Source organism: Protopterus annectens, chromosome 2.part0 (assembly GCF_019279795.1).
Source record: "Protopterus annectens isolate FY-2018-M chromosome 2.part0, PAN1.0, whole genome shotgun sequence".
In the NCBI taxonomy this organism is placed as follows: Eukaryota; Metazoa; Chordata; order Ceratodontiformes; family Protopteridae; genus Protopterus; species Protopterus annectens.
In genome coordinates, this window is record NC_056728.1 from 1,821,516,004 (window position 1) to 1,821,529,072 (window position 13,069).

Here is a 13,069-nt window from a genome sequence, read left to right on the forward strand (position 1 = left end):
CCCAGACTCTGGAATAGATTGCCCATACATGTCAAGCAGAGTGCCTCTTTGGACCTCTTCAGGAGGAACCTTGACGATTGGATGGGAGAAAGGAAATTCACCCCAGGGATCACGTCAGTCGCCCTGCTAGACAGGGGTCCAGGAAAGTAAATAATGTGGGAAGAAATAGCCAGGGAATTGTTATGGCTAGGCTTGTATAGGCCCTAGGGCTGATAGCCTAGTACCAACCTATGAACAATGAGATCCCTTCAATGCTTATAAGCTCTCTGTGAACCATGACTTTTGCTGTATCAGGCAACTGAGTAAATGTCAGGAAACTCCTACTAGGATAGCTGAACTTTATTTGGAGTTAATCAGATTCTCTTTAATTGATGGCAGGTGTGTACTCAAGACTGAATGCTGTAATTAAATCAAAAGGTGCTTCAACAAAGTATTGGTTTAAGGGTGTGCGCACTTATGGAACCAGCTTATTGTATGTTTTTTTAATTTTTTTCCCCTATTAGTTTTGTTTTTCAATTGAATTGTACAGGTTATAGGTCACATTAAAGGTGGGAAAAGTCTTAAACTGATTTGTTATGGTCTCATTTTTGATATCACAAAAACCTGCCATTTTAACAGAGGTGTATAAACTTTATATCTACTGTACGTGTGTCCATCAGGTCAGTACCCTCCCTCCCATTCTTCAAAACCATTCTGAAAGACTTTGTAGCCAAACTCTGGCTCTGTTCTTCCTCAACACCAAGATAAACTATATTCCTAAATTTCTCTTACTTCTTCATTTACTTCCTTACTTCTTCTCTTCCCTGGATTTCTCTTTAAATATAGCATAACCCTGGTTGTCCTCTCACTTCCTATTGTAATTTCCGGTTCATTATACTAACTTGTCTTTAATTTCTCTCTAAACTGGCTAAAATGTCTCAAAATATTAAATCTTTGTCATATAGCTTGCATCTACTCATAACCAATGTTTTCATATTGTGTCTAATTTGGTATAATTTAAACTGTAGATGTTTTTGTATTTTTGAAGGTTGTTGTTCAAATGTTTTGTAATACTTTGGAGCTTTTCTTTCTGGGCCTCCCTTGAAAAAGGGCTCTTACGAGTCAGATGTTTCCAGTAATTAAATGTTAGTAAATAAAGATTAAATTAGAAGTGAAATGAAATGAGAAAATCTTAGCCTCTTAAAGCTGTTTAGTGTTAGGATCTCTGGAAACAACCCAGGTAGTACATTCCATAGTTACAGTACCTGGAAGGGAAAAATCCCCACACCTTGGGAATCATAAGATGGTCAGGGTAATCAGAGTAGAAGCTGCAAGTTGGACTTGCATCAGTTTCGGGTGGTGACACCCATGTCTTTTAGGATAAGCAATGATAAAAGCTTTATATTGATGTGGAGGCGCTTTGAAGGATCAGCTTAATTTAATGTGTCACTTGGTAGTTGTGTCAGAGTTGAGAACTAGTTGCAAGCGACAGTTTCTCATTTGGAAATTGTATACATAGAAAATTTAAATACATCAAGGCATAAAGAAACCAATTCATGCAACCCACAGCAAGGACTTCTACTGGTAAAAGTTCCTTGATTCTTGGAGTGTTCCTGAGGCAGAAAGCATTATGACTCATGATGGAAGACACTTGCTCCTTTGATCATCAGTATCTCAATGAAGATACCTGGGAAACGAATTCAAGTCTTTTGCTCCTGTACATAATGTAGAAGTTATAGAAAAGAAAGTTGAGTTCCTGAGTATGGCATGCACACCTTTTGGCAGCAAAGCAGCCTTGGTTGTACTGAATGTCAGTTAACTACTAACCATCTGTTGCTGAATGTACTCCAGATTATCCACTGGGGAATCCAGAGCTGACTCAGTTCTGAGGAAATAAGAGGTAATTGCTGGTTTGGGGTTCAATATACAATAGTGTAAACTTGTAGGTTTTATAAATCTGTTTTTCTGTTTTAAAGTTAGTCCATACCACTTGGAGCACCTTATAAGGTGTATTATCTTGTTAATGAGCTAAGCCTAGTATTGTAGTTGTTGTTTTATCTTCTCACTTACCCTGGATGAGGGTGAGGTTGAGCCTGTGGGTGGCTAAATGGGTCTAGAACACCTAGTGAATGAGGAACATAGCTATTGGCAGCTGATTGCTTCAGGGAGGGGGCGTTAAGTAAAAGGTAAAAGAGGTAGCCATGCAGGAGCCAAAGAAGGCAAGGAGAGCATTCGGCAGAAAGGTGCGCTCTGCTTAAGGGAGAAGGACAGAGGGTGATAGCCAGAAAAATGGCATGCGCTTGTGGAAAGGGTACAGGAAGGATAGGAAAGTGATTAAGTACATCATAGGGATTGGGGTAACCTGTGGAGAAATTAGCTGTGCTGTTGATATTAAAACTGGAAGAGAAAAGGTTGCAGATAAAGTGTATAGAGTGGGAAATAGAAGAAGCAAAGTCATTGTAGAGAGAAAGAGAAGAGAATTTTGGTAATTGGAGACTCGCCTAGGGGATTAAGTTTTGACAAGAACGACACTGGAGGCAATTTTACAGTGAAAACAGTCTGTGTTTAGACTGTCCAAGTCTTTTTTGAAGGAAGTGAGTAAGGTAGTCGCCAAGGTGAAGGGTGGATGCTTGTTTTGTTCATTTAGGCATAAATGCTGTTTGAGAAGAAACAGTTGAGATGGTGGGTCTATATTAAATTAGTGAACGGTCAAAATAGCGACCGCTGATTTATCGACCCTTAAATGAGTGAAACCTGACAATCCCGAAGACACGGAACAGCGATCCCCCTTCCCCGGGAGAAAAAATCACTGGGCTGTTTTTGGGACTTTGACATTTCCTCCACTGTAGTGTGATCTCTGAGTTGGTATATTTAAGTAGAGGGGGTGTGGGGGGGCAAAGCCTTTGTGTTTTGAACTGTTTTTTTTTTTTTACCCTGGGGAAAAAATTGTTCCATGTCTTCGAGGTTGTGAGGTTTCGCTTTTAAAGGGTCGATTAAATCAGCTTTTTTTGATTTAATATAGACCCGAGATAGCAAAAAGTAGAGCCAGGGAGGTAACAGATGCTAGTTAAGGTGGTAGATGTTAGTTGACAGCACAGGTAACCTTTCTCAAAATGCTACCACACTGCGGTGTAGGAGAAATTAGGAAGTATTATAAATAGCTATAGTGGACTAAGGAGAAGGGCTTGGGACTAGTATAAGAATCGTGGAATGTGACGGGGACAATCTCTATATCAGAGGGGTCCCGTTCAGAAGCTCGAAATTCTGAAATCTCGAATTTCAGTATTTCGAGCTCAAGAAGCCGAATCCACATAATAGCAAAAGTTTAGAAGCGCAAAATTTAAAACCTCGAATACCGGAGGTGTTGAATTTACGCGCTTCTAAACTTTTGCTATGGTCAGTGGTCATGTATTCAGGTAAGTGTGTGTGTGTGTGTGTGTGTGTGTGTGTTAAGGGGTTTGGGTAGGGGCTGTGGTGTGTGTCTTGTTGCTGTGATGTGTGTGGGCAAAGAGAAAGTAGCTTGTGTGATGCTGGTTTGTGTGTGTTTGTATGTATGTAGTGCGACCTCGGAGTGAGAATATTTAAGTAGGTGGGGGGGGGCACATCCACCCACATGGGGGGGTGTAGGGGGGGCTTGCCCCTCTGCTTTCATGTAGTAGAGTGATTGTGTGTAGTAAAACCACAAAATTCAAAACTTCTGGTATTCGAGGTTTTGAATTTCGCGGTTTTTAGTTTTCGTTGTTTTGTGATTTCTACTTCTTGGGCTCGAGATACTGAAATTCGAGATTTCAATATTTAGAGCTTCTGAAGTGAATCCATATCAGAGACATTGTTCATCTTCACCACGAAGGGGTGATGTTTAAGTTTGGGTAGCAAGCTACTTCTCAACTTCTGAACTTTCACACTAAGATAAAAGGGAAGGGATGTTAGAAATACAAGAGAGAAAGTTACTTATGCAGCAGAAGTAAGTAAACAAGGACATGGGAGGTAGAGTGGCAAATCAGGGTGATTCAAAGCATGTCTGGATAGTATTAGTTTGCAAGGCAGAGAGTCCACTTGGAAACTGAGAAGTTGCAAGTAGTGTTGCAGGAAGGGAGGGGTGATCATTTGTATCTATCACTGAGACATGGACTGGTGACAAGGGCGGTTGGACACAGTAGGGGAGGGGGTGTTGAGCAGGGTTGTTGGAAGTAACATTCTGCATAAAGGGAGTGTGTTAAACATGACATTGGAGAGGAAGAGGAACACTTCCTATGAAGGTGGCTAGGTAACCAGCACGATCACAACCTAGGGTAAATTCTATAGCAGTTAATGTAGAGGAAGTGGGGGTAATGCTGATGGATTTGTACTGCAAGTCAGGAGTTTCAAGTGACTGATAGACTGGAAAAAAAAATAAAGGAGTGGAGTAGATGGTAGAGGTTGTGTGTGTGGGATCGAAAACTGCCAGGAGAAGATGCTTAAGTCGAAGCTCTAGGGCAGAGAAGAGTGTTTGTCTGAGGTCTTCAGACTATGAGAGGTTCTTCTGAATTGTGTGGTATTCTTTTCGAAAGAAGAGGTTTCAAAATGTGCTCCAGACCAAGGTGAAGGGAGTCGGTGATGCCCCAGTAAAAGTTATGTTAGCCAGCCGTGACCCTTTTGTGTGTTCTGGAATGGTAGAAGGTTAAGAACAGGAGCAAAAACGATATGGAATGTTGAGCAGATAATGAGCTACTGAGAGACTCTCAGATGAGTGGGGGAGTTGGTGGCAATTCTTTGTGTGTGTGTTTGAGATTGTCCTATTTGAATACTTAGCCTATTCCTTCCATTTTGACAGTGGACTAGTGTTCCTTGGATTGAGATTCTTGTAGCCTATTTTATTGGGGTGATAATTTAGAGAACTGGAAGTCGTAGCTTTCCTCTGTGCATCGGCTGGACTGAACGTAAATCCTGCCATTCCCTCAACATGTTTGTAGCACACAAGGGATTGGAGTGCAGTGGGCATGCTTGAAGTTCATGTCCCCACATGGCATAATCTGTTGGTACTATAAGCAGCACCCAACATCTAATTATCACTTTTTAAGGGATTCAACACAGCATACCCAAGCGTATGCCCCCTGCCTCTCAAGATGCGAGCAGGCTGTCTCTTCAGTTTTCATCCTGAACCATATCTAGCTTCATCAGCCCCTTGAGCCACTGTCATTGCCTTTGTATATTTACACTCCTATGGGATGTGTCTGAGAACTTTTGTAAAAGCAAAACTGGCTTAACAGCTTTGCTCTGGAGATTCTGACCGCAGAGGATTGGTTGTCAAGTAACCAATATGAGCTGTAGTACTTCAGATGCTAAGCTGGCGTAGGGAAAGCTGTGCTCTTAGCTGTGCAGGAGCATGTGCTCAGTCAGTTATTCTTGGGTGATGGCTCTCCAGTTAATAGAGGTATGTGTTGAAGAAAACTCGAAGTACCTTTGTAATACTGTTTTAAGCTACCACATGATTTCATATGTATGTTAAGTCAAGTATGAGCTCTAGTTTAGCTGTTTTGGTCAAGAAAGAAAAATTCCAGAGAAGAAATGTTCTTCTAGTATTTATGGTCATGGGATAAGTTTGATTTCAGTTTCCATTTATTTAGTGTTTTTTTTACAGAGATTACCTTGTAATTGAATTGGGATATCCCTTGCAGTTAGACATGGGAGAAAATGTGATTGCTCCAGTATGTCTTGAATTTAAGGTAAGGCTAGGATTATTCAGGATGGGTTAGTACAATATAAAATCTTGGAACATATTCATTTAATCAGAATGTATGTCTTTAATGATATAGGATTGTATGGGTGGATGTGTACAACTGTGAGTAAAGTTAATTCCAGATGTTTACCCCCCCCCCCCTTAGATACAACAAGATACGCTTGTTGCATCCTTAACCAAGGAGGAGACCATCCTTCATTGACTACATGAAGTTTAGAATCTTAGAAAGTTAAGGAGGGCTTAAACTTTGCTTTGAAGCTTTACTTTGTATTTGGGATCTGTAAGTTTAAGACAATTCTCTTTGAGTGTTTTATTCCAGCCTGTGAAATTAGATAAGTATTACCTAAGAACTCAGAAGTATTGGTAATAATGTAATAAGGTTTACAGGAAAGGTGCTCGCTTGTTCTGTAGAACATCTAGCAAAATTGATAACTTAATAGAATCTCTCCGGATTTGCTCTTGTAGTGTTGTGCTAAAACTTTATTAATGAAGAATCTCTCCGGATTTGCTCTTGTAGTGTTGTGCTAAAACTTTATTAATGAAGTTATGCCTCATAATGTGTTTAATTACTATTTGATACTAATTACTTACTTTCAGGCTCCCATTTCTCAAACATGGGATCAGGCTCCCATTTCTCAAACATGGGATCATGTCGATTGATTTAGGGGCATTACATTAGTTTTTCTAATCCGCGGTGGTACAGCGGTAGCATTGTTACCTCACAGCAAGAGGTTCTCCTGTTTGATTCTTGGCTGGAGTGCCTTCTGTGTGGAGTCTGCATGTCCTCCCTGCGGTCGAATGGCCTCCGAAAGACATGCGTGAATGGGCGTGCCTTCGCTGAAGGTCGGGCTGGCAACTCGGCACCATAAAAAAATCGACTGCCAATCATTAGTGGACCGGAGTTCCGCTATGGCAACCCCTAACCGGGAAAAGCCGAAAAGACAAACTAACATTACATTTTCTAAACTAAATTGTAAAATTTGAAGTGGTACAAAACTCTTTACTGTTCACAGATATGGGTAGAGGGTGCAGTCCTCTTACATGCCTCATATCCCTTGTTTAATCATCAGTGTAGTTATAGAGCTGCAGTATAAATAACTGTGTGTGTGTGATGTGTATATATAATATATGTATGGGAAATTACGTTTTTAACAAGAAGCTTTTATTAGGAAGGGGATATGTATGCCTTTAAAATGCTTTGTGATGTCCACTACTGCTGTAGCTTCTTTCTTGTCCTTGTGTGCGAGGGGGATCAGAATAAGTGCCATGTCATTGTTATTTTGAGGTTTGCCTATCTGTGGTTGATTCTGTGTAAAAAAAATTCTGAATTCCTCCTTTTAAGCTGTTCTCTGCATTTGTACCAGCATTGTAGCATTGATTTTTTTTATCAATAATTGTTAGGGAAACTGGGCTGTAGTTTCCATATTGAATAGAACATGTAACTAGGCTTTGGTATGAAGATTATGTAAGACTGACTGGAAGGTTGCAGCGTTTGTGTTAGCCTTGTCAAAGCACACAGTCATCTATCACAGATACTGTCTGCAAAAGACTTGTAGAAAGCTGCTGAGTATCCATCTGGATGTGTGGTTTATTTAATGTTTAGTTTCTGATGGCTGTTAATACTTCCTCCGTGGAAATACCAGGTCATTTACTTTTTTAGGGTTTTTATATTCAAATATTCTGTGACATTTGGTGAAATATACCCAGTTTGAGGCATTGAAAATTCTACGGCATATGTCCAAATCATGGCTAATCATTTTCACCCTTTCTTTTGATCTCTCTCTCTCTCTTTTTAATCATCTTGTCTTCCTGTTTACTGGTGTGAACAAGGGTGCATAGTCTGGGTATTTTCACCAAATGTGATGGCAGTCGTGCGAGGATTTGTTTCTGTTCTGCATACTTGATACACACCACTGGTTCTAAGGCTGAGTAATTTTACGTACTGTAGAGCCATTAATTTGGCTTTGTGCTACTTGGAGCAGAAGTCTTTCTCTTTAGAGCTAGTGTAACTGTCAGGATTTCTTATTTTAGTTTCTAAATGAGCTTATTTGTTGCAATGTATAACACATTTAATATTAGCCCAAAAGATGTTGTACTGGGGTACTTCACTGCTTTGGCAGTGGCATGTTAAAAAGCCCTTTAAAGATAACCCTCCAAACTGTCTTAATGCCTGTTTAATTCACAAGAAGTTAGGCTAAGTCTGCACTTAATTGTAATACCTCTCTAGTACATAAAAAGAACACCTTCATCCTACAACCAGTCCCCACCCGCACCATCCTCAAGTACTTGCTCAGGCTAAAACCTTCAGCTCTAGCAGACAATCTCCCCTCTGCATACCTAAAAATAGCAGCTTAAGCCATCAATTACCTAGTTTCTCTATTAATCAATCATTCCATATCCGAGTAACGCATCCCCACACTCTGGAAAATTGCACACATCATACCCCTACAAATAGGCGGTCCTTCCACCGACTTTTCCAAATATCGACCCGTAGCAGTCTTACTTCCTCTGTCAAAAATCCTCGAAAGGTGCGTTCACACTCAAATGCTTAACCACCTCCTAGACAATAAACTACGCACAAATACCCAGCATGGCTTTCACCCCAACCATAGCATCATCACACCCCTCATCAGCTTCATAGAAACAAAGGAGACCTCGTATCAGCTGTCTTTTTAGACTTATCGAAAGCTTTCAATGCAGTCTCTCACAACAAACTACTATCCGGTTTGACTGAACTGAACCTAAGTTCTTCCATTCTAGCCTGGTTCCAGGACTTACCTCACTGATCAGCAACAAGCTGTATGATGGAACAAAGCCCTATCCACCCCTATTACCAGTCACTCTGGGCATGCTCCAAGGGTCCATCCTCAGCCCCCTTCTTTTTAACTTGTTTATGAATAACCTCCACACTGCCACATCTTTAGTCACCCTTGTCCAGTACACAGACTACTCTGCTGTAATATGCTCTGCCCCAACCCTGCCTGAACTCGAGAACATAACCCAAGAATCCTTCAATGCTATTGAATCGTGGCTGGCAGATGCCCAAGTAATCCTCAACCCCAGTAAAACTGTTATGCTCTTGCACCCCACCAAACATGAACACCAATCCACCTATTTCAATATCATGTCTAGCAGCAAGACTTTGATCGAGCCAATCCCATCCACCAAGCTTCTCGGAGTTATTATAGATCAAAATCTGAGGTTTGACTTTCACATTGCCCAAACAGTAAAAAAAAAAAAAAAAAAAATCTACAAAAAATAGGAACCCTATACTGATGCAGAAATTACCTAACCAAAAACTCTTCTGTCAGCTTTAAGCATCACCCATTCTTAACAACCTCACCAAATCAGACCTAGCCAAGCTAGACATCTGCTATAATAAGATAGCAAAATTTGCCACTGATGCTTCCCTAGAGCACACCACTGTAAAGCCCTAAGCCAACTGTCTTTGTTAGAATTACCCCATCAACTCACCCTTGCATAACTCTCATATCACCCACCAAATGTTCTGTGAACCAGACAAACGCCAGCACTACAAGGCCCCCTCATCCCTCCCCATACAACCTGCCATCCATTTAAGATCCGCGAACAAAGCTCCTAATCAAAGTAATCAGAAGTAAAAATAGTTTGGGTTGTTGTCTTTATTCCTCCTACATTGCAAAACTGTGGAATGTCTTGTCACATGAAATTAGAACAACTAACTTAAACTTGAAGCATCGCATTGAAGCCCATCTCACCAATTCCTGGATTTGCACATGTGATGAGCATGGATAACCTATCCATTGTACTGTTCTATATTAATAACTGGATTTGCACGTCATGGGCATGGGTAACTCGAGCCATATTACTGTTTTATGTTTAATTCCTTCATTCTCACTGTAAACATTGCCAAGCATTTTCATTCTTCAGTATGCTATCATATTGTACATAATTTCACTCATTGTCTACATTTCACTATTTTATACTGTTACAGGAATGGTCTTCCAGATGTAATGTATCTAAGGAAATTGGTCTTGTCTTTACTCTGAACCAGTCATACTAGTTTCTGTTTAATATTATTATGTATTAATTTTTGTTTCTATCCTCCTTGCATTGTAGTATAAAATTTTTACAAACGGAAGTTGTACTAACAATGGAGCTTTTCTCCCCGGGTCTCCGATGAAAAAGGGCAACATGCCCAGTCGGACTCTTCCGGTAAATAAATGTAAAATAAATAAAAGTTCCTTGTTATTCTGATGGTATCTGTCAGTTATGTTATTTTGAATTTAATCGTGTTTGAGCACTGGTCCCATTAGACCTATTTCACTGTCAGTCCTGGGTAAACGCAATCGGTCCATGACATAATATACAGAGTGACAACATTTAATATATATGTTATATACAAAATTAATATCAGAGTTGCCTTGATGGTATGAAAGCATTAGATAACATAAAGTGGGTGAAGTTCTTTGCATAGGAAACGTGGCATGAGGATCCTGAGACTATGACCTATACACAGAAGGCAAAACGATAGCGGGAACATGTAACGAGAGGCGTTTGTGTAATTTAGTTAGGGTTTTCCTTCTCATTATTATGATAATGAGGTATTGACCCATTCCTCTGATGTAGACATTTAAAACCCTGATAACAGCCCAGGTGACCTGTTGGTTCTGGCAGAGAGAAGTGAGGAGTGATGTGGTTTGCCTGCCTCGCATCTGGTCAAGAGTGGGTAAGAGGTGCATGTGCAGAATGTTCAGCCCTGTGGTAGAATCTCCAGGCTTGAGGAAGTGAGTGACCTGCTCTTGCTGGTACCTTTGCATGGTGAACCTTAGGACAGCTTATTGGAAAATGTTCAATGTGGCTGGTGACCAAAACAGTATCTTGACAATCTGTCTGAGAGGAGTGACTTGGCCAAAGTACTCACCTCTTGGGGAAACTAACAAGTCTGTTGAATAAATGAGGGGCGTGGCTTAATGATCTTATAGGTAAAAAAAAAAATAAGATTTATTGTATTAGTATAATACAAGGGAGGGCGGTATTTATATAGAAGAGGTAATTGTGACTTGTATGAATAGCTGCCATTTTGTTTATTTGAGTATGCTTTGTTTAGCTGAAACATTTATATGGGCTGATCCACTATGATCAATTGCATCCCATTTAATTGGCATGTGATTAATTGCAATGCGAATGTATATATATTTTCAATATGACACTTTTCCAAAATTGCAGCTCTCCAAATGTTTGTAAACCATTCTTTTTGGGGAGAGACGACCCCTGCTGTGGGAAAGGCCCCCATACACCTGATATTTTGTTGTACCATCTCCGAGATCACACAAACTTAGATAGGTAAAATTCATATTATGTGAGCCCTGTAAAAGTCGAGGCACAGCATTGCTACACAACCGTTTCTGGTGCATCGAACCATTAGCTATAGGAATCCAATGATCCTTCTGTGGAGGCATTCTGAGTTTCACTTAAATACTACATAAAATACTGTAAGATTACCGTATGGTCATAGAGAGAAACAAAATCTCATTAATCCATTTCATTATGGCTAACTTAGTTGGACTGTAGAACAGCAGCAGCAGGCCAGACTTGTATGATTATGTCCCATCCCCAGCAAGCCAGATGCATAAGCCTTTGCCAGTGTACATGCAGTTTGAACCAACTACCCCTCATTTGACAGTTATAATATATGTGATCTTGCATGCAAGAACATATTTTGGGAAAAAAAAGTGGGACAGAAGAGGACTTAATTTCTACTAGTATATTCCAGCAGAAGAGGTGTGTGTGTGTGTGTGTGTGTGTGTGTGTGTGTGTGTGTGTGTGTGTAATGAATGTTTTTATATATGTAGGCCATATTGCTCATATTTTAAGAATGTGAGTTTAAAAAAATACTTGGCCTTGTTTTAGACGCAGCTGAAAAAAGTGTGCAACACCATCTTTTACACTTTGGCCTGGAGATAGTGCCCACATGTACTGCTGTAAGACAGAATTCAATTATTGGCCTTGGTATTGCATAGCTGGTTATGAGCAGGAAACGGAAGACTGAGCAGCTACATCCAGCTGTTTATCCCAGTGTTTCAGGACTGTGTACTACGTCTGTTCTCAAGTAGAAACTAGAGATTTATCATCGGTATTGGGACTTAAAGTATCACAAGCTAGCAGCAGTCAGCCTAAGGAGGAGTGTGAATACTGTTTGCACACATGTATTGCATGTTTGTACTGGGCTGATGCTTCTGGGTCATCTGTAGTGTAATGCCAAAGCATAAGAAATGTATTAATAATGTTACCATCAGCTTGTTATGTGGAAAGAATGGGTGATTTTGGTGGCATAACATTAGTTGGAACTAGAAGCCGACCAGGGTCCTGGGTCAAAACATAAATCTGGTAAGTAATTGATTTTATTAGTGTCAAGCTTATAGACCTAATGTAATGATTCACATCTGCCTAAATAAACAGTTGTACTGCTTTTTCTGAAATTATTCACATATCACAGTCCAATCTGTGCTTACAATTAATCACTGAAATTCTTTTTAACTTTACCCCCTTTTTTCATTGCATCTAAAAACTTTATGAAAAAAGCAGGGCTAGGCCTGCTGTTATATTCAGGTCTCCACAAAGGGAGATGGAGGTGCAGTTAATGTATTTTTGACTAGTGTTGACCTTATTTCTGATTGGTTATGTTTGGTGTTTTATATTTGGAATGGACTTTAACTCCTTAATTTACATAATTATTTTTTTTCTGTAGGGTGGGGTCTTTTAACTAGTCATTTATTTGTAGGAGGATGTTAAATCTTGTCATTCCCAACTGAAACTCCCAGGTCCTTTGTTAAAAAGTTAATATTGCCAAAATTTCACAGTACTTGGTTTGTTACAGATTCAGACAGGCTTATTGTAACATTTACTAATTAGTAGAGGAAGAAATCCAAAAAGAATCTGTTCCATTGACTTTGTATTGGTTATACAAAAGTAAAGCTGAGACACTTCCAAGTCAAGCCAGAAACCAGGCAGCAGCCTTTGGTTTCTGGATTGATTTGCCACGGCTCTGCTTTACCTTTGTGTGGTTATTGGTTTGTGCTTGTGCTTTCTGTTTGGGACTTGATGATACTGGGTATTCCTAGTAGTTCAGACTTTGCACTTGGGGGAACATATTTTTATCTTGTGTTACATAGTTTTATTGTTAACTCTAGATGTTAAGTTGTCAATCTCTCCTTCATTCTTGCTTGATGGGTTCGGAGCCGATCCCTCGGCTCCGACTCGGCACTTGCTAAGCTCGAGAGTCACTTTTACCAGCTCGAGGCAGCCCCATATCCCATGATGCAAGGCGGTAAGTACCCAGATCTCGTTTGCCGCTTCGCTTAGGAGGTCTTCTTTTTACCAGCTCCTGGT

At 40.1% G+C, this 13,069-nt stretch overlaps 1 protein-coding gene across 1 annotated transcript in view; it reads left to right on the forward strand.

Annotated features, from left to right (window-relative positions):
* The window catches only part of LOC122792892 (MOB kinase activator 3B), a 714,758-nt gene that overhangs the window by 149,087 nt on the left and 552,602 nt on the right, over positions 1-13,069 (forward strand). The gene's annotated exons all lie outside the window — the stretch shown is intronic.